General features: G+C 41.7%; 1 protein-coding gene and 1 non-coding gene across 2 annotated transcripts in view; both read right to left on the reverse strand.

Annotated features, from left to right (window-relative positions):
• Slc25a21 (solute carrier family 25 member 21) overlaps window positions 1-25,202 on the reverse strand; it is a 465,218-nt gene that overhangs the window by 67,089 nt on the left and 372,927 nt on the right. The window lies entirely within an intron of this gene.
• LOC116081389 lies at window positions 21,021-21,211 on the reverse strand. Its single transcript, XR_004114873.1, has one exon. It is a non-coding gene; the product is annotated as a U2 spliceosomal RNA (small nuclear RNA).

The following is a 25,202-nucleotide window of genomic DNA, read 5'->3' on the forward strand; positions in this document are numbered from 1 at the left end:
CGGGGGGGGGGGATGGAGAAAGGGAAAGGGGGAGGTGCAAATTTCCTGGCCATTAAAACCCAGCCTTTCTCTGGTATTCCCAGAGAGAAAATGTAATCCGGCCTCAAAAGAGGCCAGATTGATAGGCCACATCTATCAGCAGTTAGCCTGGAAAGGCCAGGACAGACATACACAGTGTACACTCTGGGACAAGGTGGAAAAGCCCTTCTCCAGCCACCTGCAATGCATGCAGCCATGATAAGGATACCTCCACCTGGAGCCTACTTCTTTGCCAAGAACCTGGCAGTCAGTAAGCATCCGAAGCTACAGCAATACTGGTGAAGCATGAAACAGGAGCGACAGGGAGAGGGACACCAGATCCCCAGTTGGGGAAATTGGAAAGCATTAACACATCTGTATGTCTAACAGAGTACAATCACTACATTTTATTTTATTTCAACAGTCGGGGCCTAAATGAACATCACCATTCAGTTCTGTTCTGGGCAACTGTCCAAGCTCATCTTTGGTGCAGTTGATTTTGAAGCCTTACAGTCAATCACATCTTGACAATTTGTTCTTCCTTCAGGCTTCAGGCATCCTCCTGATTTCCAGCTCTGGTTTGGAACGCCTGAGTCATCCCTTTTGGCAACATGACCAACCCAAATCAGTCATTCTCTCCAAGTTGTACTGAAACAGGGATCCTGTGCTGCTGCTCTGTTTTCTTCTCATTTCCCTTCACATCGTTCTCCTTTAAAACTCTCCTAATACAAAGCTGACTGAAGGTGCACAACACCCTCTTTATTCACTGTTTATACCTGAGTTTCTTATCCACATGCAGTCGCTGTGTAACTAACACAGGGAGGCCTCCGTCCAGTCCTGGACTATGAGTACGCGTCTTCCAATCCTAGATGGGCAGGGTATCTCAGGACACAGTCCTGATGTGACACCTTAGGGTGTTATTTGACATTGTTTGCACTCCACAAGTCTCAGTAGTTCACAGGATAGAAAAAAAGGAGTGTTTGTTTGTTTGTTTACTTAGTATTAATTATTTTATTTGTTTACATCCCAATTATTGACCCTCCCTCTCCCCTCCCCAGAATTCCTCCCCTCTCCACCCTCTCCTTTGCCTCAGAGAGAGCAGCTCCCAAATCCCCCTTACCCTGTGGCATCAAGTCTCTACAGGATTATTCTCATGCTTGCTCTCCCACTGAGACCAGACAAGGCAGTCCTCTGCTACATATGTGCTGGGAGCCACCGACCAGCCTCTATGTGCTCTTTGGTTGGTGGCTCAGTCTCTGGGAGCTCCCAGGGGTCCAGGTTTGTTGATGTTGGTCTCCCTATGGGGTTGCCATCCCCTTCAGTTAGAAGAAGGAGGTTTTACAGCAGTGTTATTTGAATGACATAGAATCTGTGATTTGAAGCTAAAAATATTTTGGGGTAGTTGGGGTCATTTTCATATAGTCAGTAGAGTAGGAAAATAGTATATCTTTCAAAGGAAAGAAAACAGTTTAGAACTGTTAAATGAAGTGGATTCTTTGCTAAAAAGAGCAAAACAATAAAACCAACCAACCAACCAACCAACCAACTTTAATAAAGACCAATGTAATGAAACTTTCAGTTGTAACCAAAAAAATAAAAAGTGTTCCCTATTCAATTCACATTAGACATAGACAAATTTTCAATTGAAAAAAGTTTTATACAATGTATTTTGATTATGTTTTTCCCCTCTCCTAATTCCTCTCAGCTCCTCTCTGCCTCCCTACATCCCAAGTTTATGTTCTCTCTCTCTCTCTCTCTCTCTCTCTCTCTCTCACACACACACACACACACACACACACACACACACACACTCTCTCTCAAAAAAAAAGAAACAGAAAAAAACAAAAACAAAAGAACAATGAACAAATAAATATACACATTAAAAAATCAAGAAAATCAAAATAAAGAAGCAAAATGAGATGACAACAACCACCACCACAACAGCCCAAATAAATCAAAATGAGACAAAAGTACAATTGAGTTCTGGGCATGGGGCTTCCCAGGAAGTGAGGTTACTCTACCCAGAGGGACTCCACTGGAGAAAATGGAGTTGCTTTGCTGGCAGGTATCAATTGCAGATAGTTTCTGGGTAGAGATGGGAGCCTGCGTCCACTTCCCCTTCTTAGTGCTGAGATCTGGCTGGCTGGAACCTGTGCAGGCCTTTTGTGTGCTGCCACAATCTCTGTGAGTTCATGTGTGCACCAGTCCTGTCACATCTGGAAGACACCCTTTCCTTGGAGTCATTCACCACCTCTGGTTCTTACAGTATTTTTGCCTCCTCTTCTAAACAGATCCCTGAGCCTTGAGGAGAGAGCTTTGACGGATAAACCCCATTGAAAACTGAGTGCTCCAAAGTCTCTCATTCTGCATATTGTCCAGTGGTGGGTGTCATAGACAATAATTTTTACTAATCCCTTATTGAGAATTGATTGAGTAAAGTTTCTGGTGATAGTCCTTTGATATATTTTTTTTTTTTATTTAAACCATATCAATTTAACTGTAGGTGATATAGAAGAACTCTTTAAAGTTTTTATGAATACATGTTTAAAGGTGAATCTTCAGTATGAATTTATGGAAATGATTAAAATTTTTCTAATGTGCCTAAAATAAACTGTGATATCTCCTTTCTAAAACACAAAAGATACGTTTGGCTGTCTGTATCAGAGGTGGGTCTGTGGCTCCATTCCCTGGGAAGCTGGCAGAGAGCTCCATTCACTAAGCAGGCTGCTCAGTTCAGGCCAAAGAAGAAAACATTCATGTCCAGAGCCCTGAAAGAAAATCCTGAGGATAGAAAAAGTGAAAATAGCCTTGGGAAATAACCAGAGTGGTAAATGAGACTGGTAAAATGCAGGTGTTACCTCCCCTATTAATCTACAGATGACTTACTTATAATCAACTACACAATCAATATATCAGTTGGTGACAGTAAATTACCTCGCTCATAAAGAGCACACTTCACTTTGGAAATAAGAATCAATCTTTCCCTTGTATGGAAGCACTGATGGGGAAAGGGGACTGAGAGGCAAAGTGAAGCAAAACAAAAATGGAGAGAAGATAAGCTGGGTATGGAGCGAAACATTCTCCATCGGCCAGCTTCCTGGCAGGCCACGTATAAGTCCACAGAGAGAATCCCTTGCTCTGTTCAGAAAACATCATGTTCTCATCCACAGTTTATCCTCTGTATTTAATTCCCCCCTTCCCATTCATGAAATGACTATCATTCATCTATCCATTCAAAAATATGTTTTGTGCTAAGAGCTAGGCGAATGACTTATTTCTAGGGTCACATGTTAACACAGTAGTCCCATTGTCCTATATTAACTGTCACCTTTATTTTCTCCATGAAGACTTATCAAACCTGGCAGAAAAAAAAAAAACATATCTTTGTTATCATCCTTGCCTACATTGTTTGTTGAATGTGATACCCTAAATATTATGTTATAGATATAGCATGTAGAAACATTTAGGTGGTATTTAAATATTAAATACACATACATATATATTCATATATAATCTAGACATATACTTACACATGTATATCTATTTATAGATAGACAAATCCACATATGTGACTTGCATCTACATCAACAGTCTGAGTGACTTGTATACTTTTAATTGAATAGTTATGCATGTAATACTTTATTTAGTTCAAGTTATAACATGCTGAAAAACAATAAATCTTCTAGTTATGTATTACCTTTCTCTGGTATTTAGTCATAGCAATTCAAGGTTACTTGTCAATAAAGGCAATGTAATTTGGGGCTAAGAAGCTACAAATTTAGCCATCAGCTTAGCTCAATTACACATTATCTGTTTATTCTCCATAGGAAAAATAATTGGGAAAACAAGGTTAGCAAACTAATTCTCAAACATCTCTGTTAAAATAGAGGCATCCTTTATGCCTGTTCTCTGGAAATGACTTAGTTGCTTGATTTAATAGCCTGGTCTAGCTGCAGGGTCATATTTGACTTCAGCTGAGGAAGAAAGATCCAGAATTTACAGAGGTCCTTATCTCAAGTCTGTGACCTAGTCCAAGGGATTCACACCCTGTATGGAGTTCTGCTGTGAGCAGGGAATACACATTTAAATCCTAAAATGTGCATACCAAGAACACCTGCTTCCAAAGGTCATATTTGGAAGTTCACAAACTGTTTATAGTCTTCAACTATTATACTCTTTTCCAATATTAATTTCTTGAGGTGCCCCCTGGTGGTGTCAGGGCTAAAGAGAACTCAACAATTATCACTAAAAATTATTCATTGGACCAGGAACTTTTTAAAGTTACAAGTTACAACCTGATTTAGTCGTCTTTCAATTTACAAATAGTCTGCAAAGGAAAACACCGTGGGACACCCTGAACTTTTATTGTAATTAACACTGTTAAGGACCAAGTTAGAAATCAAAAGGGCAATTGTAAAAGACTTCACAATTGTTATTCCACTCAAGGCTTACAGGAAATAGATGGTAGCATCTCCACTTTAGGAGAAGACAAACTCAGAAATAAAGCAGCTAGGAAATGGTGGTGTGGGGAAAAGAGCTCAGCCCTACTTGTCTCTTTGAATTCTTCTTTGGGGGGACTCACTATACTTCTTCCTTCTGGTGGCTCCTACCCCCCCCCTTTTTTTTTTTAATAGGCTGAAGGTATCTATCTGTTCAGGCTTTGGTTAGTTTCTAGGAGGAGCTAAGATAAACTTTGATTGGAGGAGAAGCTGAATCAGGGTTATTAGTCCCTGTTGTCTTTGATAGACCCCTGTACCAGTTAAGTGCTTGAGTTCTTACCAGCTGACTAAGGCAACATAAATGGGTAGTGCATGAGCTTTACGTCTTTAATATGTTAAAGTCCATGTGCACACACTCTGTGGGATTCTGAGTATGCATTCATCAATATTTCTTTAACAAAGTGATTACTTCATACTTTATTATTGTGATGCATGGAGTTTAACCATTTTGTTTGCCTAATTCCTTTAATGTGGTAGAAAACCACTAGTTGGGTAAATTGAGTAGTTCTTAAAACCTTGAAAAACAATGCCATATCACTCCCATCCAGTCCTTTGATCTTAATCATCACTCCTATGCTGGCAAGTGTAGTATACCTTCAGTTACACATCTACTTGACTAGCTAATGGTTACTTCGTTATTAGCATGTTTAAAGCAAGTTACAGGTCTTTCTCTCCACACACTTGTTTCACCCACAACAGTCTCCAGACCAGTTAACAGTTAACTCCTCTTTACACTTACTCAGGCTAGAAGCTTTGAACACGTTTTTCTTTTGCTCATCGCTATTGCCCCAGTCCAAGTCCTGAGTATATCTCACCTGGATGACAGTATCAGGCCTTCGCTCAATCATAACCATACCTGAATGAGTGTATAGGTCTTCATTGTAGCCGATTGTCAAGAGAGTTCCTCAATGGTGTTATCAGTGAAAAAATGGAACTGTGTTCTCAGACAGTTTCTCCTGTCTTTCAGTGTTCCACTGTTCTTCTCCCTTCTCTTCAAAGTAAAACCTAAGTTCATGCACTGTGTTCTCTCTCCTAGCCTACCCTGTGATCTACATTCCCTGTAATCCAAGAGTTGTCTGCTCTGTCTTCACTCTTCTCCAGCCTCATTTATTTTCTTCCTGTTGCTTGGGTCAGGTACACATACTCCAGTGTCTGTTCACATGCTGCTCCTTGTCTGGGCCCTTGCCCTTGCACGTCTGTATGGCTCACTGCTTGTTTTCTGCACATCTATGTACATGTGTTCTCTTCTCAGGGAGACTTGATCCAAACTTTCCTCTATCAAATGTCTAGCAATTCTACTGAGGTGTTACTTTTGTGTTCTATCAGCTTTATTTCTCTTTATAGATCTTATTCCTTCAAGCATGCTATCCAGTTTGTCTGGCTGATTTATTCTCTGTCACACCTTAAGGATGTCAACTCTATGAGGACAGAGCAGAGCTTTTTGTCTGTGTTATTTGATGATGTCTCCCCTAGGTCAAATACAACATCTGGATGTATAGTAGCTGTTCAGCAACTATTTGTTGAATAAAAGGTTAGATGCATTACACCTGTCAGGCGTGATGGCCCCTGGAAATTGAGGATAGCCTGGGCTATATAGTCATTTCAGTTCTACACTAGAAAGGGCTACCTAACAATAACTTATAATAAGTAAACACACCAGTGACTTATGCTGATGGCATGTGAGCAAATACACACACACACACACACACACACACACACACACACACACACACACATATATGTCATTTTAAATTATCCTAAAATGGATTGCTTTCATTTTCTTCCCAAATGCCAGTTCTCTCTAGCTTCTCTGGTTCCTTCTAGATGTCAAAAAATAATTATTAATGAGGAAAACCAGTTTTTGACTTTTGATGTAATACATAAAAGTAGACTTAAATGTGTTCAGTATCTCTGTTCTTGGTGTGTTTGATATAATCCTTGGACATATTTTCCTGGCTAGTAATTGTATGAGATACAAATGTGTGATTATTGGACAATGAAACTTGCGGGGACTTTTTAGAGAAGCTTTTCATCTTTAAGAACATATATATTATTGTGCTTCACCTCTTGAGATTCTGAACTGGTAAATCTGAGAGAGGTTTGGGAATACCACTCCTAATTCTGGTGTAAAGGCCCACGAACTATCTATTCAAAAGCATAAATACAACTGGGCTGGTCTTCCCCAAGTATCTATCTGCAGGAAGCAAGTCAAAGGACTCTGTTTGCCCTCAGAGATTATCCATCCCTGCTTTCCTTGCAGGAGTATTGCTTTCCTGGTGCTGACTTCTGATTGCTGCTTTGCTCTGTGCTTGTCCAGTGGCCTTTTCTGTCCTCTGGGCCAACTATGGGAATGTTGCCAGCTACCTTCACCGAGTATGTAGCAATAATGCAGTCTCCAGAGACTGGCTGGCAGGGGGCTTGGCTGATCGGAGGCCTACCTCTGGGATTCCTTTTCTGTTTCTTTAAGAACAACACTGAGGCATACCAATCCCAGGTTATTATCTTGCTTACAACTTTTCAAAAGAGATTAATGTTTCATTCCACCACTGTCTGTCAAGACTGAGAGGAATCTCACTTGGCATAAAGCATGCTCTCTATTTAAACAACACAGACCAGATTTTAAATGAGACAGACCATTTTCCTCATTCTGCTGAGAGTCTAGTGCTTCTCACAGCACACACAGCAGAGAGTCACACTGCTCCATAGCCAGCAGGACTGCACCTCTGGCGGTATGAGGTGAAGAATGTAGGACAACCTCACCCATGCTTTTTGGAATAAACCTACAAGGGTCAGACTTCTCTCCATGCTCTGAGGGTGACTGATACATAGAGCATCGATACCAAGCAGGGAGTGTGGCTGCAGATTGAGTTTGTAAATTGATGGCAGAGCTGAAATATGAAGGTGGTGAGTTTCCCACTGATAAGGATTCCTTTGTTTCCCATCAGAACCTTTGTCTATCACTATCTGTCTCCATTCCTTCTACACCTCCCCCTCCACCAACAATTGGTATCACTCATGGAATTTTCATCCCCATCTATTTGTGACTATCTCCAGTATTTATTGAGTACCTAGTACACAGTAGGTATCAACATTATACCCAGCTTTATCATGCAAGGAGCAAACATGCTTCAGTTTTATTAATTGTCAAGTCCAGACACTAGAAAGAACTGGTCACAACATACTATTAACCTAGATAATTTTGCTTGTGAGACAAGGAAGTCATGTATGTTTCCCATAGATGACTGAATGACAGATGTCATTTAGTTTTCTCAGACCAAACTTGAGTGCCTGACTTGCAGTCTGTATTTGGAGCTTGAATTTTTCTAAATCAATAAATCTGTTCCTTCATTAACAAAGAGTTGAGTATCTGACAGGTAGGTTTAAGATGAGAACAAGGCAAGCACATCCTTTACGCTTAGAGTCTATGACCTTTTAAGGGAGCCAGGCAAGCATCATGGTGGGGTTGAACAAAACTGGGTAGTCTAAGTCAGTTCCTTATGTAGCCTTTTGATGGAATTAAGAGATTCTTGAAGTAAGTGAAAGATGAATGAGGTCACTCATTTACAATAACCTTTCAAAAATAATACACTCTAAAATAATGACAAAATATAGTGGAGTCACATGCAACTTGAAAACCAGTGATATATTGAATAAATATTTTACATAATTCCATGTGCTATACTTTTCTAAAAGATGTATTTTATTTTCAATTAAGCATGTGTGGGGGCGTGTGGGGTATGTGTGGGAATGTATGCATATATAAGTGCAGATGTCTGCAGAGACCAGAAGCATTGGATCTCCCTGGAACTGGAGTTGCAGATGGGTGTGAGCTGCCTGAGGTGGTGGTGCTGTAATCAAATTTCCATTTTCTGCAAGACTAGTACACACTCTTGACCATAGAGCTGTGCCTCCAGCTGCTATGCGCTATATTTTCATGAGGTATGCTTAGTCCAACAACACAAAAGACACGGATAATACATCACTCTGGGACCTTACAGTGGCCACAGCATCATCAGGCATTGTAAGAAGGCTTCATTGTAACCTCATGAGACTGCAGTCATACATGGGGTCTGTCACTGACCAAAATATTGTTATGTGACAGAGAACTCTCATGTTAATAAAAGCATTGTTCCTAATAACCCAGAGGTGAAAATGAGACAAAACTATAGTATATACATATGTGAGAACTATTCAGCTTTAAAAAGGGGGCAGTTCTGAGACACACTACAACACTATACTGTGTGGAATAAGCTATATATTAAAGAACAAGTAAACTTCCCTTTATATGAGATGCCTATAGTAACCAAAGTCAAAGAGATGGAAATGTCAGTTGCCAGGGGTTGGAGAATGGGAAACTTGGGTAGAGTTTCATTTTGGGTAGATGGAAATGCCCTGGAGATGTAAGGTGTGTTGTTTGTACAAAAGTGTGTATGCCTTTAATATCACTGAAATACACTTAAAATACTTAAAATGGCAAATTTTGTTAGGTATATGATAATACAATTTTTGAAATGACACCAAAAAGTAGAAGTTATAAGTAGCATAAATTGGAGAATTTCATTTACTCTGAGTCCTTCAAAAACTGTATTCCAAATCAATGAAGAACTGGGGTAAATGCTCTACCTGACAACATTTTAGAAAAACGTCTAGAAACCACAAGTGCAGAGATTCCCTGTTTATAGAAGAAATTGTAGCGCTTCTGCCAGGAAGAAACTAGTCACTGCCAACCATGAGAACCCAGTGCTGCCTCAAAAGTGAGCAGTGTGTGCCCAGGCACTTATGTGAGCCTCACGGGAGGCCCACAGTCACATGGTTTCCTCCTTCATCCCTGTAAGCGCTCTGCGGCTGTGGCGTGGCAACACAGCCTTACTAAGGGACACCTCTGACCCTATCGCTTGTTACCGTGTGTGTAAAATGTCTCCCACACCACAGGCTCAAGCCTTTGAACACTTGGTCTTCAGCTGGTGTTGATCTTTGGGACCTTTTAGGAGATGCCACCTACCTAGAGGAAGCAGGTCCCTGGGGACTGGAGGTTTAAGGTTTATAGCCTAGCCCCACATTTTGTCAGGTCCCTGATTCCTGATCCTCTCGGATGTGAGGAAGCTGCTTCACACTGCTGCTGGATGCTGTTCCCTGCCATGATGAAATGCACCTTCAAACCACGAGCCGAAATAAACTCCTCTCCCCTTACGTTGTTCCTGGGCAGGTATTCAGTCATACCAGTAACTAATGCATCAGTCAAGGCTCCAGAGCTTTGCTTCTCCCCCTGGAAGGCAAATGAAATCCTCTGTAGCAAGCCTGGCATCTCCAACCAGGAAAGCAAATGGGAGCCTGGAACATAGGGTTGAAAGTGGATTTCCTTCATGGCCAAGCCAAGCACTTCAAACTGTCCTGCCAGATGTTTCTGTATATGATCCTGGCAGCCATGTCCTGGGGAAGAGCCAGAATTTGGCCTAATTTCTACACTGAAAAGCTTGATGGAATGCTGGGGCAGTGCCATCCCTTTAAAAAGAGGTGGTCCCTCTGATCAGCACACCATTCCCATTTGCTTTGGGAGCCTCTCCAAGGGGAGGGTGGGCTTGAGTATAAGCGGGTGTGTTCATCCAATCCATGCCAGGGCCTGGGCGGAGGAGGGAAAAGAGCTGAGAGAAGGTGGATAGAGAATCGATGTTCTGAGTGATTGGGAGCTCGTGCCAGATGGAGCTGGAAGACAGTGTTTTGCGGCCTCCCTCTTCACATGTGCAGCCACCAGGGGATTGCTTGGCTAGGCACAGGCTTCACATCGATCAACTAAATCAAAGATGCATAATTAAAGATGCAAAGCGAGAAACATTACGTGGTTCACAAGGCTCCCTAGAGGATTTGGGGTCTGTAATCCAGTGAGGAGGTTTTAATGAGACCGGAGCTTGCCTTCTCATCTGTGAGAGAGGCTCACACCCCAGCTGTGCTCAAGGATGCAGAAAAAGGTTTTTTCTTCTCTCTGTTCTTTCTCTTTCTTTCTTCCTTCTTTCTTTCTTTCTTTCTTTCTTTCTTTCTTTCTTTCTTTCTTTCTTTCTTTCTTTCTTTCTTTCTACACTATGTGGGCAGTCTTTGTTTATTCATTGCTGCCTTCTCATTTCTCGTGACTCTCTTTTACCTTCTCAAGGAGATGCGTCATTCTGAAGCTTGGGCCACTTCTGATCTCGTGGCTGAGGTGAGATGTTAGGACAAACAAGTGAAGAATGTACCAGACAAACTCACTAACCTGATACATTTTCTAAAAACCAAATCTAAACATTTTCAAATGTTTAACCATAGAAGCAATACACACTGAAAATACAATTCAAGCAAAAGAAAAAAAATAAAGATAGGAATGAGTGGGATGGGTTACAGAAGCATGAGTGATGTTCTCTATCTATGTCTACCCATGTGGCTCTAAAGCATCCTGTCATAAAGGAATAATGATTTTTAGCTTTCAATAGTCACTGGCCAATATTTCCATAAAGCACAATATAAAAAAAAATGCTGTTAGAATAATTGCAAAAAGCATCCAAGGACATTTAAGGGCAAGCTCATTTTTTTTTTCAAAGCCCTAGCTTCAGCAGACAGCACACATCATAGCAGCTTCAAGGTGCATTAACATTTCTGAATACTCACAATTTCTGTAGCCATTTTGGGTACCATTTTTTCCTTGAGATTATAAAGCTTCTGTATAGATCAAACATGTGAACATACAGAACTAAAGAGATTAAAAGAAGATCAGACTACATGCCCTCCTGACAGTCTCAATTTTGATCTTAATATTTTGGACATCTTTTATATTAGTTCTTAAAATAGCTGCCTAGTCTTTTCTTAAGTGTTTTTTTTTTTTTAAATTAATCACAGGTATATATGTGTTCTAGTTTGTGTGGACAGGGATGCAGAGTCTTAAGAGGCCATAGCGGATGTTGAATTCTCTAGAGCTGGAGTTATAGGCAGTTGTGAACTGGGATGCAGCTTCTGGGAAATGACCTCAGGTTCTCTGCAAGCACAGTAAATATTCTTATCTGCAGTCATCTCTCTACCCTCTAGCTGAGTCATTTTTTTGTGGGCTTCTGGTACTTCCTGGTATAAAAGCTCTATTTTAAAAAAGATTAGCTAACCTGAACCATTACAGACTCACAGTTGGTCTCTAGATTCTGTTTATAGTCAAACTTACACACACACACACACACACACACACACACACACACACACACACACACAATGCTGGTGATGGAGCTAGTGATTGGTAAGCTATGCTTTCAAACTATGTTCCCTATATCTTTTGATATTCAAGTGGCTAGTAGCTCCTCCTGGAATTTCTGGTCTATGTGCGAAAGCAAACTCTTTTGTAGCCCAAAGGTTATTGTTGATCTCTGTGAGAGTCACACTACTGGTGAAATGACTGAATCAACATCCATTGCCACACACAGGATAAGGCACACCCTCCATAGAATTGAGCTGCATGTCATGTCAGGAAGGTGCAGATGGGTCCCAGGATGGACAGGCTTTCTCATTAAACAGTCCTGAACACCGGAGCTCCAGGAGGTACAGAGAGCCTAAATCACATGTCAGCCCCAATTCTTTTCTCTCAGTGCATTGTTGCTGAAGAATTACTTGTTGCTCTGAAGGCTTAGCTGTGTGAGCTTTTCACACTGTTGCTAGAAGTTCATGGGGTCTACTGTGGCAGCACTAAGCTTTGTGTTGGTAAGCCATACTCCACCCTCAGGCAGGCAGGTCTAGTCAGGATGAACCTGAGAATTTGGCCCTAGCAACCTTGCTTTGGGCACAGGGCATGGCCCAGGAAAGGGGAGTAACATTTCTGATGCTTATGTTTCAGGTGTCACCAGCACAGCCTATTACGTCAGCTCACTGGGCACGTATAGAGCACTGGGAAAGATTTTTTGTTGAAGGCAAAAATCGCCTAAGCAGAAATACAAGTTTTCCTCTCTACTGGGTTAGCCATGTTTAGACCATGAAAGTCATCTACTTGGATTAGCCAGCCTTGAAGAGGAGGCCAGTGGTAACTCCCTGGGCCTTTTCAGCGGAGAATAGAGATGCTACAGTTCCCAAAGGCTGACGAGCACGTGGGAACCTCCTTTTGAGAACTAAATGCATACTGAAAGGTGAAGAGACTGGATTGATTCTGATGAAATTCACTTCAAGCAAGAATGAGTGAGCCCCATCAAGGGTTGGAGTGTGAAGTAGGGGTTAGGGCCAGCAACCAGATATGTGCTGTTTCTCTTTCTCTCACACTCAGTCTGGGCTCTGAGATGCCTTTCTGTGTCACGCCATCACATGATCTGGGAGGAGTCTTAGGTTGACATTCACTCAGTGACCTGCAAGCCCCCAGTGCAGAACTACAGTTTTTTTTTTTTTTTTTTTTTTTAAACACTGCACAAAGCCCTTTGAGTGCAGACGTGCCTCAGCAGGCCTGGTTTACACATCCCTGAAGAAATGTTTTCTTTTTCATCTGAATGTGCTCTTTTGAGTGGGCACCTTTCCTAGTCTTGGCCTCTTTTGTTTTCAAGCAAAGTTGTCTTCTAAGTCTGGGGAGAGCAATGTTCAATGTATGCAGAGTTTCTTTTGCCAAAAGCAAACTGTTTCATTGTAAAGAGCTTTATTTCAAAGTTCTTATAACTTTATACTGACATGGAAGTTCTGCTTCTTGAATTCAAATTCTCTATCTTCAAGGCCACCCAGCTGAGGATGCTCTGCATGCCTCTTTGCTGTTATGACAATCTTGGTTACAGGGGAGACCAGGATGCATGCTCTCTTAGAGCCCTGTGGCCTGAGGTGACCTCATGTCTGTTTTTCAGAGAAGACGACTACATCGTAGAAGGAGAAATGCCAAAATTACAGAATCTCTCAGAGAACACAAGCAGAAAATGCCTTATTGTGTGATTTCAATCGGCATGTATGTAGTTCTCAGTTACAGATGCAGTTAGGAAAGTTAATTGCTATATCCAGGGCAGTTTTATTGTTACCACAAGAAATAAATCAATGTTCCTCTCATGTGTGTCCCCACCCACTGGGGTACAGAGAAAAGAATCTAGCCATTTTATGGCATATCAGTGAGGGCCATATTGGAGGAGTAGTGAGGACCTTACTAGATACAGGCTCATGCAGTGCTTTGCTCTGGATAACCACCGGTTTTGGCAAAGACAGTCCAAAGCACCTCTATCAGGAAGAACTAAATTACTAAGTAATTATCCTGTGTTTGGTTTCTTTAGCTTTAAGAATAATATGAAAGAGAGAAAGAAAGAAAGGAAGAAAGAGAGAGAGAGAGAGAAAGAGAGAGAGAGAGAGAGAATAAGGAAGGAACAAAGGAAGGAAGGAAGAAAGGAAGGAAGGAAGGAAGGAAGAAAGGAAGGAAGGGAGGAAGGAAGGAAGGAAGGAAGAAGGAAGGAAGGATACTGGGTAGTTTTTTTGTCAACTTGACCCAATCTATAGTTATCTGAAAGAAGGGAACCTCTGAGAAAATACCTACATAAGGTCAAGCTGTAGGGAATTTTATTAATTAGTGATTGATTGGCAAGAATACAGTCCATTGTGATGCCATCCATGGGCTGGTGGTCCTGGCTTCTATAAGAAAGCAAGAAGAGCAAGCCAGGGGGAGCAAGCCAGTAGAAGCTCCCCTTCATGGCCTCTGCATCAGCTCCTGCCTCCATGTTGCTGCCATGTTTGAGTTCCTGGCTTGACTTCCTTTAAAGATAATAAAAGATACTTTGAAAATGTAAGCAGAATAAACCCTTTCCTCCTCAACATACGTTTTGGTCATGGTGTTTTGCCATAGCAGTAGAAACCCAAACTAAGACAGGAAGGAAGATAATACAGAATCAATGCTTTGGGGGAAATACACAACAGATTTTTAATTGTTTTAATAGGCAAGGAGAAGCTTTATCTCCGAAATTTAGTGGAACTGAAAAGTTAAATACTGGTCTAAGTACAGTTCTCCACCTGTCTTAAGGAAAGTTCTGATAGCTCCAAACAGACTCCCTGAGAGTTTGCTTAAATAACCAACATTTGTCTGTTTTATGGAAAGCAGCTTAGTCAGAACCATCCTGGAGCAGAGAAGCTACCTCAGCGTGTGATATTTTGGAAAACTTTTTTACCTCCCATTTAACCCCCCCTTTCTTAAATTTACTGATGACATAGTATGCCAAGATGTTTTTTTTTTTTTTAATTTTTTTCAAGATATATTTTTAAGAGGGTAATATGTTTTAAGAGGGTATTGGCTTCCTTCTCAATTACTCTATCTCTCTGGATGGGGAGGGAAACGGGAAAAACAGTGGAACAGAGTGGATCTCAAGGAAACAGAAAGGAGATCTTTTCTGTCTGGAACCATGAGTATGAAAGAGAAGTGAAGGGAAGGAGCTATAATCTTTTAAGGAGAAAAAAAAAAAAACCAGCTAAATAATTTCAGAGTGCTGGAGGGAAAGTGTCTAAGGGTGAAATTTTCCTAGAATTTTGAACTCACCATCATCACAAGTTCTATGCCCACCTGTCTACACCAGTTATGTCTGCAGTATCAGGGGTAAAAGTCTGATCAAGGACAAGAGGTGTTATGGCCCCAAAAGGGAGCTTGTGCCTCCTGGATATTCAGACAGTCGCTGGTATCTCCTAACTCAGACTTGTTCCAGATTAGTCTTTCCAATCATCAACACGCCCTCATATTTAGGCATAAAGGTACCCCAAGAAATGATTCCTTAATGGCTAAGATTGGGCATTGTTTCCTGGCCAGCACAATGTTTCCAACCTATCCTAATTCAATTCCAGGCTGTCTTTAGCTTGGAATTTCTTTCAAGGAATCTGCCTTGCCAGACAGGTTTTCCTCAGAGCTAGCAACAGAGGTCAAGCACATTCCTCAGGGCAGTCCCACAGAAGAAAGAACTGTTTTACATACTAGAGAATAATCGAAGAGCTTCCCTCACTCAAGGACATTAGCTAGAACTGTTAGGTCAGAACTTCCCAGTGCTTGCCTCCAGCAAGACCCAGAGAAATAGCAGGAAATGCTAGATCGGAATTTCCTAGTCCTTGCCTCCAGCAGAACCAGAGAATTAGCATAAGAATACCAAATTAGCTCCAGTGAGCAGGAGGGCACCATTGCTCTTCTGCCCACTTCACAACTGGATTGTGATCTTGGTCAGTAAGATCACTGACCTTGATGTGACTGTCACCTGCCTATGTGACTCCTCATCTGCCCTGCTTTCTATATACCATATAAGCCTGCTTTTTACTTTGTGCAGGACGACTTGCACTTGGGGACTTGAGCTGGACTCAGACTGGCGCTCTGACTAGAACTAGAACTTAGATGGGCTACGGACTGCATAGTCCATAGTCCCCCAGACCCAGAGTGCTTGGGCCAGGGGATGCAGCACCAGTCCAGAGAAGATAGCTGCTGCTTTAGACCCAGTGTGTTTTAGATGGCCTCAGATGTACCTTAACTGCTGAGCTGCTAGAGTTATCATTTCTCTTTTGCAATGACTGTAAAACTCTGATGCCATTTTTAAGAAATACATTCAAATTCAACACACCCTTGTGTCGGCTCTGTTTGTCATTCTTCGCCTACACCTCGTCGACCTGACTAGGACCCCGTTTCTCCCACAGGTTGAGGGAGACCCAGATTGGCCGGCCTGCGGCACACAAGGAATACAGGCAGCTACATAAGACTGAGATCTGAACAGCCTGGAATCTAGGACCTAGATCGCGAGGAGAGCCAGAAATTCCTATGTGCTTGAAATGATTTTTGCTATCATTTCAGAGATTACCAGTGGTGTGAGCCCACAGGCTCCTAATCAGAGATTACCAGTGGTGTGAGCCCACAGGCTCCTAATCAGAGATTACCAATGGTGTGAGTCCACAGGCTCCTAAAGGGTTACACCTTCTTCACCTTCATCAGATCTTCATTGGAACATTTGTTCAGCTTCACAGGCTTCAGTTACTATGCTGAAGATTGGTGGGACCATATATTATATAAAAACAACTGAAGCTTAGGTCAATATAAATGAACTAATATAAATGTGTCTTTAATGGAGAAATCAGTATGAAGGGAGTTTCATTGTCTGCATACAAGCTGATTCATGAGATCTACACTCTTGGGAGATGACCCACAGCAACCAAAAATCTGTAGTATTTCAAATGAAAGAGAAATACAGTGTATTGTGTAGAAGGAGGAGATGCTGGTGACGGTGATGACCTAATAGGATATCAAGGTATCCACCATGGTATTTAATTTTGTAATCTTGTTGGTTAATAGGCAGCAATGAAAAAGGAAAAGTATGCAGAGAGAGAGAGAGAGAGACAGAGACAGAGACAGAGACAGAGAGGAGAGGAGAAGAGAGGAGAAGGAAATAGAGAAGATGAAGGAGGAAGAAGTTGGTTTCCCTCATCATTTTCACTCTTGCCAAAATTATTTGGCATATCCTTAGAGGATATAAAGGTTGTTCCTTGAAGTCCAAGTATGTCTAGACAGGGTTAAAAGCTTTTCTTTAATTATAGCCATAGAGATGTTCCCCCTTCTCTTTCATCTTGTGCCTTTGAGGAGCTCAGCCTTTGCCATCATCCCCTGAAAGGTTATACATGCTGCCTTCCATTCAGTTTGTGCATCCAAACAGAAGCCCTAAGTGTTTTCCCTTTGCTTAGGTTGGCACAGCCAACCAGGGGGTGTGTCTTTGCTCCTCTCTGGCTCTGTTTGTTCTCTTGAGCCATTTCACATTAGCTTCCTGCTTGGTGCCAGACATGCCCTTCATGACAGCACTCACTTCAGGCAACTTCCTTGAGGGGTTGCATCCCCCCCATCATCCCTCTCAAAAGGTGCAAACCAAAAAAAAAAAAAAAAAAAAAAAAAAAAAAATGCACAATAGCAACAGTAAATCACCCAACAAACCATTTGGTACTCTCTCAAAGTTGGCTTACTCCATCTCACTCCCATGCACAGACTGCTACATAGTACATCTAAATGATTTGCAACAATTACTGAAAGTCAGTTAATCTCCACAAATTTTCACAGGGGATCATAAAAGTTCTTTGTGTAGCTACAGTAGCAACTCAGTGATATTCACTGACTTCTCAGAGGCCACACAGCAAGTTGGAGAAGGGCCAGCTCATGAATCATCATTCCAGTCTCCTGATATTAGGATATATTTGCATAAAGGTAACTTAAGAATTAATGTGGACTAGGCCTATACTAATAAAAATGATATATAAAAATGTAGACTAATATAGCAGTTGGAAAAGTTTAATCAAATTATCTAATCATAAAAAGGAAGACTCCAGGGCTCAATGAATTCTCATTATTAGGTGCTGGTTATTTATCCTGTATAGACATATCTGGGCCCAATTTTACCTTCTTCTTTTGCTCCTCCCTGCTTCCAGATTTCTGTTTACATTACTGTTTCGAATTAGAATATAGACAAAAGTGGAGAAAGTGTAATGTCCCTCCCCCAATCCGTTTATTTTTATTCAATTGAAATCTTTCGAATTATAAGTACTCATGACTGATTATGTTATAATCAGTGAAGGGTATGGGGAGGGGGCAGGTAATGCCACCAGCCAGTTCACCTCACACAGAAGTGAGGTGCTCCCTCATCAGCTGATAACACAACAGACCCGTTACACCCACAACAAGAACACTGACCTTACCAATGACAAGTCATGCTAGAATGGGACTCTTTTGTAGGACACCAGGTTAGCTGTCCTTCAGTTCTCAGAGTCACCCTAAGGTACTTTCTCAGTTCTACTTTTGAATGAATCTGAGCTCAGTCACAGTGCCAGGGGGCAGGTGTCCTTTATCCCTTGTGCGGACATTGCTCCAGTCCCAGTGGAAATGGAGAGCTGCTATGAGAGTTGCCCAAAGTCACATAAATCACATGGATTTGAAATGATGTGTATCCTTGAGTATTCTGAGAGCTCCTATCTTCTTGAACATTGTAGAGTAATTTTCTGAGCTTGAAAATATGCACTACCCTCAGATCTAATATAATATGGATGCTGTAGTCTTCACTTTGAGTGACCCCAAAGGCCCATGGATTGAAGGCCTGGGCTCCAGTCTGTTTGCTTGACTATCAGTGGCTATAGAACCTTTAGGAAGTGATAGTTGGGGGAGGGGAATTAAATCACTGGGAGAGAACTCTGGAAGGACATGTTAGTCTCTGCTTCCTCTTCTCTCTTTCATTTCTCCATGGACCTGAGATGCTGGCTTCCCCCACACGTGGTTCTCCATGATGTAATGTCTGCCACAAACTCAAAGCAAAAGGATGATCAGCAGACTGCACCTTTGAAATCACGAGCCAAAATGAATTTTTTTCCTCATTTTAATAAATGCTAATCACCTGAAGTATTTTATCACAGAGACTGAAGGGTAACACAGACCCTGCCAAGCTTTGAATCAGGACCTGGATTCTACTTCAATCCCAGTTCTGTTGCTTAGCAGCTATGTAGCTTTGAACAAGGTTATTTCTAAGATTTCACTCTAAAAGTATCTGTCATTGGGATGGTATGTCATGGTTGCCTGTGAGTTGTTATGAGGATTAATTCAGACAATGTTAATAAAGAACTTACATCTGTATCTGGTACCCAGTAAGCCCTTAGTAACTATTAGTACTATGCTATGTCTATATCATAAAACAGACCATAAGAATACACCATTATCTTGAGTTAATCCAATGTACTTATTCATACAGTTTGGCAAAGATAAACTCACTACTAAATTATATAGAACCTGGTGTTTGTATGACACACGAGGTTACAAATACTGTAAGGTGAACATCATGTCATAGTTATCCTCTTGTTGCTAAAAGCAACTGAATACTGCCAAGCAAAGAGGCTGGGTCTCAGCTTTTCAGAGGTGAACACTGTCATTTTAAACCCAAGTAAAACATGGTAACTGCAGTATACTCAGTACAGACTCCCAAACACTAAATGACAATTGTGTATGCTGATTCTGCCGTGGGGGCTGGTTATGCCTACATAGGCCCAGCTATGGATTTTTCTCTGAGATTACTTACAGAGAGTTACATTCATTTTTTTTTCATTCACTCATTTGCTCTCTCTTTTTTTTTAAATGTGAAAATTAATTTAGAGTGCTATCCTGCTGAGCTTGGAATGTGCCTGAGATAATAGGTTGACCTCCATCATTGAGATCAGAAAGGATACTGAGTTGCTTTGTTGGATGAGAAATACTTTCTGGGGTTGGAGAGATGGCTCAGAGATTAAGAGCAATGGCTGGTTTTCCAGAGGACCCAGGTTCGATGTGTAGTATCCACATGCATGGTAGCTTGAAGCCATCTGTAATTCTAGTCCTAGGGGACTGGATATCCTCATTTGCCCTCTGTGGACACCAGGATACAGGTGGAGCACAGACATATATACATAGGAGAGACAGCCATTTTATGCAAAGCATGAATAAACTTTAGAAAACTAAAGAAAATAAACTCTTGCTCCATCACCTTGAACACTGGTGGTGGAGGGAAGTGGGAACTTGACATAGACTTTCATTTTGCTTGACTAGAAGTGCAGCTCTTGTAGGAACCAAACACATGGGAGCACATTCAGAAGACCAAAGAAAGCAAATACCATGCCCTTTGCCTCAGACATAGCAGCCTTCAGAGAAAGAAAATTATCTATAACCAGCCAGGAACACTCATTTACACAGTGATAAGGTCATGGCTCTTGGGTAGGAGCTACCAGTCACTGAGATTTCTCCTCCAAATGAGCCTCAGCCTGCAGTAGAAATTGTGTCCTGGGGAAGTCAGTCATGATTTATAAACAGAATCAATTCAGGAGAAAAGAAAAGCCAATCCAAGAAGGGTAATTTTCACATGTATCTTCCATGACATATTCCTTGGAGACAAAGGTAAGAACTTCATATTCATTCTCAGTAAGTCCACATGTATACACACAGACACACACACACACACACACACACACAGAGTGAGAGAGAGAGAGACAGAGAGAGACAGAGACAGAGAGACAGAGACAGAGACAGAGAGACAGAGACAGAGACAGAGACAGAGAAAGGGGCGATATCAGTGTGGCTCTGATGGATTCAGGTGTCCAGGAGCTCAGGTAGTAGTCTAAAATCACACACTCCACAAGCAGGAACACCATCAACCTCAGGTTTCACTGAAAGGAGAGAGTGCTCTCCTGGTCCTAAAATACTGTTTATATGGAAGACGCCTTGCAGGGCGAGCACTTAGATTAATGAGTTGCAGATGTCATTCTGCATGCATCAGAAAAAGGAAGAATAGGATGGTTGGCTTTTTAAATGAGAACCTTCATGAAGACTGGTTGAGAGGTATGAACACTCACATCCCTTTTTTATTTTTTTAAAAGATTTATTTATCATGTATACAGCATTCTGCCTGCTGCAGAATACCTACATGTCAGAAGAGGGCTTCAGATCTCATTACAGATGGTTGTGAGCCACCATGTGGTTGCTGGGAATTGAACTCAGGACCTCTGGAAGAACAGTCGGTGCTCTTAACCACTGAGCCATCTCTCCAGCCTTTTTTTTTTCCTGGAGGTACTGCAATACCAGGTTGATGCGTGGAGTGGATGGAGCAAGGTCCTATTCCAACTCCTACTTCCAAAAATCCATTTAATATATTGTCCTCAGATAGAGGACTTATCAGATATTAAACTGATCAGAACAGATACTACACTTGATCTTAGCCAAAAGGCCGAGAAGCGATCACATCCTTTCTTTACAAATCTGGGTGGACTCTGCGACTAGCTTCACTACTATATTGGACAAAACTATGCAGGATCAATATCCAGGCCTTATGCAGCTGGAAACTTTTTCTCCTTGCCTCTTGAAATACTTACTTTTGGTGTTCTGAAGCATCTTGTGGAATACAGGGGATGCTGAGGTGGCCATGTTCTAAGGATCTTTAGGACACAGAAAGCCACCCTGGAAGGTGAGACCCCATGAAAACAGAGCAAAGGGTCGAAGACTATCAAGGGACCAGATTTGCAAGCAAGGAAACTGTGTTGGAAGACCTCACTCAGCTATAGCCGCCTCAGTGGTCCATGTAGAGCTAAGAGGCTACACCTAGCCAAGTCCTCCCAGAATTCCTCATGTACAAAAGACTGTAGAGAATGACACGGTTGCTTTGAAGATTTGGTATTCTGGGGTAGCTCATTACACAGCAAAAGATAACTGGAACCACCAGCGATTTAGTGGAGAAGTGTCAGAGAGCAGAACTAACACTGTTCATTGCTGTTTGCTACTCTGCTGTGGCCCGAGAAAATTTAAGTTGTACTAGAGTAGAAGAAGACAGCGAAAACCCCCAAAAGAAAGAAGTAGTTGACTTTCTTTGCAGCCCTCCTGTGTTCCCTTCTTGCTACTCCCAACACGTGTTTTTAAGCAAGCCTTCCTTGACCTGTAGCCATCTCTCATATGGACATTCCAGTAAAGATGGTAGTACACATTTGCTGTGAGTTTGTCCTCTCCACTGCCCTGCAGGTAATGTTTTACAGATAGGATCTGCCTTGTAGCTGAAATGCCAGCAGCTCCCAAATCAAATTCTTCCTATATAGCCTGTAATTGCCTATCCTGCCTCATTCTGTTTCTCCTGATCGGGATCTAAGCTAGAGTTTCCCTTACTGTTCAGTGTACTTTAAAAATCAACTGAAGATGAAATAATAGAGTAAAATTAAAGCAGTAAATGCCAGTATCAGGCAGGTGGGAAAGGTATTAGGTTTTATATTTTTTGTTTCCATCAAAATATGTGTTGTTAAATATGCTCGTACCAGGTGCCATTTGAAAGTGTATTTTCTGCAGTGGGTTTGAACAAAGAAAGATTAATAGTCAAACTGGTGAACCAGTGGTTTGGTTCTGGTCATATGACTGCCCTGTTCAAATGTCTCTGATGGCTCATTGCCACTCGTAGGAAATGAAGTGTCTGAACATTCTCTGCCAGGGTTCTCAGACCTGCTGGGGCCTGAATCTCTTCCCCAGCTTATCTCCTATCTCTTTCCAACAAGCTCCTACCCCAGACAGGTTATTTTCTATTTTCTGAATCGATCCATGCTTTCTGGCTACTGGGATCAAGTTGACATGCTCCCATTACCTGTTCTGTTTTACACACAAATCTATATTTCCAGTGCTGAAGAGATCGTGTTGCCAGGTGGAAAGGGTCAAGTCTAGCAGTCATGCTCCCTGGAGTTTGACTCTAGGGCCTATCATTTACTTTCTAGACAGATTGTAAGATCTAGAGAAAGAATTCCCTTGCATATAAGAAGGGGAGCTTGTAAAGACTGACATGAAGGTCACCTGAGGTCACGCTTAGAGCTCATTCAGGACAACGTGGCACCCAGAAACCTTACATACCTTACTTGGGTTCTCTTTTCAAAACAATACTTTGGGGGTAATATTTAGTTCAAAAGTATTTAGCTACAATTGATGTTGCTCTAAGCATAAACAATTACAGCCTAATATCACTGAAAACACCCAGGCCCGTTTGTTATTTGGAACTCCATCTTAATTTCTCTATTTATGTTTGGTAATTCCTATGTTGGTTAGCCTTTGGGGGGGGCTCCCTATTTCTAGATCAGAGGTTGTTGTTAATGCTATCTGGAGCTTTTCATGATATTTAGAAGAAAGAATTTCACAAATGCAAATGCTACCCTCCGGGATGTTTTGCCTCAGTGGGGCCTGCATACACCTATTGCAGTGAAGCCTGCGCCTTTATTTTGACTTGATTCTGACCTCACAGAATAGCTACATGTCAGTCATTTCAGGTCAGAATGCATAAGACTCTCTCCTTAGACTGGGGCAGTACTGTTTGCCAAGGTGAGAGGTGAGGGAGATCCACTCCCTAAATTCTGCATAGTACTTTGGTAAAGTCAGCATCAAAATTAGAAGGATGAATATGAAACTACTTATTTTGGACAAAAAAAAAAAAGGGCCTTCCAATCTCGAAAAGTTGGAATGAGTCAAATGCACTGAAGATCAAGTCTGTAAATCCCAGGACCACACTTACTTGCTTTTGTAGTGAATGCTCTTTACCTCCTAATCCATTATGCTAATACATATGCCACATTTTATGAGGCCAAGGTGAAAACTAATCAGGCTCTATTGTAACTAAGCCTGTTTAGCTGACACATGACACCTAAACGGATTTCTAGCTCAGCAAATCAAGTCTGATGGTATCTGCTGGGAGGTGATGAATAATGAGGTAATCACGAAGGATTGTCTCACTAAGGAGGTAGTAAAACACGCTCTGAATCTGTAGTCTTAACCCTCTTGCACTGGACATCTGGCACTGCAAACACTACTGTGACTGGGTTGTTGTGGACCTGACTCACATCTGGGCTGAGGCCATGGCATTGTTTCACTGAATTCTGCAGTTTGGGAAAACATGTAGCAGCCTGAAGATCTTCCCTCTAAGAATCTGCAGCATTCTCCTGGCTGGGCTGGCATTTCACATTTCTGTGGCTCTGGAATCACAAACTAGAGATTGTCATTGCTTAGAGGCTTTTACCACATTTTGGCTTCTAGACTGTTAAGTGGCAGAAAAGGGGTCCAAGACTGAGCCTCTTCATCAAGAAAGGGGTGGTGCAATGATCCAGCTGTTCTTTGAGAAAGAGGAAGAGAGGGAGGGGGCAAGAGCGAGAGAGCAAGAGAGAGAGGCAAGAGAGAGAGAGAGAGTGAGAGCGAGCAAGAGAGAGAGTGAGAGAGAGTGAGAGAGCAAGAGCAAGCAAGCAAGAGTGAATAAGAAAGAGAGAGAAGAGAGAGAGAGAGAGAAGAGAGAGAGAGAGCGAGAGAGCGAGAGAGGAGATCTCACATCAGCATCACCAGGCAAAAGGAATGTGGTGTGCAACAACTGGGTCACTTTAAAGCTTTAAAATATCGAAGAGAAAAAAGCCAGCTCACCAAAGTGACAATGACTTACCTTGACTCCCACTTTGGTTATATTTAATTATTAAAGATTGTTTTAAAAGGATATTAATGACATTTTTTCCCTACAGTAGCACTGTGTATCTTTTTTATTCCATTCCTACCATCTCTTCTTACACAGGCTTTCTCATTGTGTCTGGAGAAATCTTGTTACATCAGTACTCTGTTCACACTGGGGCAAACTGCTGCATATTAATTTTGGTTGAATGGAAGCTATGGGTTAAAATATCTTGCTCCTGAGACAGGGTTAGCTGCTTCCAATCTTAACTTTTGTCTACTAGGTGAGATAGTAAGAGAAGCTCTGGGTGGCTTAGAGTACAGAGCATGAATCAAGGTAATGTGTGCCTCTTGCTAAGTACCTATAGTAATCATTGCTCCAAGGTGCGAGAACCCTATGTGCTAGATTGTTGTAATATTTCTTTCACGTAGCATCGTGGGGTATGCTGGTGCAATGGTACCTGGGTTTGCTGCACCTAAACCTGAGAGGAGGGCTTGCATCCTGAAGAAGCTGAGACAACACACACTCCTTAGACAGTGGGGCTCTCTAGACAGTGATGTTCAGCCACTTCAGTCTTCTGCTGAGCTGTCCCGGGTGTTTCTATTCCATTCCCAGTAGCGGCAGCTGTTGCCTCTCTCTGGGAATGACCAGGCAGGCATGTTTTCTCTCTCTTCCATATTCTCATGAGCAGAAGGCTTTTTCTCTGAAGGGGTTTTCAGCGGCTTTCCAAGAATTTCTGTTTTAAGGATCTTACCAATTTTGAAGGTTTTTTTTTTTTTTTTTT

This window comes from Mastomys coucha, unplaced genomic scaffold, assembly GCF_008632895.1.
Source record: "Mastomys coucha isolate ucsf_1 unplaced genomic scaffold, UCSF_Mcou_1 pScaffold6, whole genome shotgun sequence".
Classification (NCBI taxonomy): domain Eukaryota; kingdom Metazoa; phylum Chordata; class Mammalia; order Rodentia; family Muridae; genus Mastomys; species Mastomys coucha.